General features: G+C 41.5%; 1 long non-coding RNA gene across 1 annotated transcript; it reads left to right on the forward strand.

Annotated features, from left to right (window-relative positions):
- Window positions 1–316: 316 nt before the first annotated feature.
- LOC109199385 (uncharacterized) lies at window positions 317–981 on the forward strand. Its single transcript, XR_002059792.2, has 3 exons — window positions 317–368; window positions 457–533; window positions 783–981. It is a non-coding gene; the product is annotated as an uncharacterized LOC109199385 (long non-coding RNA).
- Window positions 982–1,228: the final 247 nt, after the last annotated feature.

Raw genomic sequence — 1,228 nt, forward strand, 5'->3', positions numbered from 1 at the left:
TACTGCAAATATACACAATCTAAGTTATTACAGTTATCAAGGATGGTTAAATTGTTTTAATAGGGAGAGAAGGAAACACTAAGCATTCAGGAGGGTAAGCCTGTAGGGGTCAGTAACCATAACACTGAACTATGTTCCTGTTCGGCTCTTCCATGAAGATGATGTTACATTTTTAATTTTAGTTCTTTCTTCTTAGATTAAGCTTCTGGATTCATCGCCAGTGCTCCTGTGTGGCAGGTGCTGTTATGTGCAATCACACAGTGGCACTGCTCTTCCAAACAGCACACTACTCACAACTCAGAGTGCGGTTGTCCCCCTGTGCATAGCTGCACCGAATCTGAACAGCAATGGCAAAGCCACGGACAGTGGTAATTTAAATAAGGTTAAAGTTTTTGAATTAGACCATGTTTACATATGAACAGCAACACCATCCATAGTAAATGTGTCTTCTGTTAGGGTGTGAAGCCAGGACCTATCAACTCTATGATCTTCACTAAGCCGGTACCAAATAGGATGGCCCAGACTGGAGTACGGTAATTAGATTTGTAAAATTTGGTTTCCTGTGTTACAAATGCATGTTGCTATTTGTTCATACATGCATGTGTCAGAATAGGTATTAATTACATACAACATTACACTTTCTGAAGACGGCTAACTCAGTCATGTACATATATACATCCCAGTCTCTAACTTATGCACCACTGTTTCACACTTTTTAGTTTAGTTGTTGTTCAGTATAATAACCTTCTTCCTTACATTATTGTCATTGATGTTTTCTTTAGGAGTGGATTCTACAGAGGCATTGTGGGTCCATTACCAGATCCCTGACCTGACAAGCCCCTTGTGGAAAGTGCCTTTGGGCTGGTGCAGGAGGGCAGTGTTCTGTCATGTCAGCAGCCGGTTTTGACAACCCGGTACATCACACTACACCGTGATGCACCACCAACACCGCACTTGCCTCTGGAGGGGTACACATCAAGGAAACCCTGCTCGCTCAGACAGCCTGTGATATTTTCTCAAACCGCTGCGCTGAACAAGTTTCCAAAGAACATGCTGTGTGACAATAAATATCCTTTAACCTGTTAACCTGTGGCTTCTGGAAGAAACTCGGGTGAGTCAGTCACTGCAAACACATTTGTATCATCAAGTGTTTGTCAAATGAAAATGATATGTTTTTCTACACTTAGGATAATTTTCTATGTTGCAGTGCAGTAAAGTGCATGTTTCT

The sequence above is a fragment of the Oreochromis niloticus genome, unplaced genomic scaffold (genome assembly GCF_001858045.2).
Source record: "Oreochromis niloticus isolate F11D_XX unplaced genomic scaffold, O_niloticus_UMD_NMBU tig00008388_pilon, whole genome shotgun sequence".
NCBI lineage: Eukaryota > Metazoa > Chordata > Actinopteri > Cichliformes > Cichlidae > Oreochromis > Oreochromis niloticus.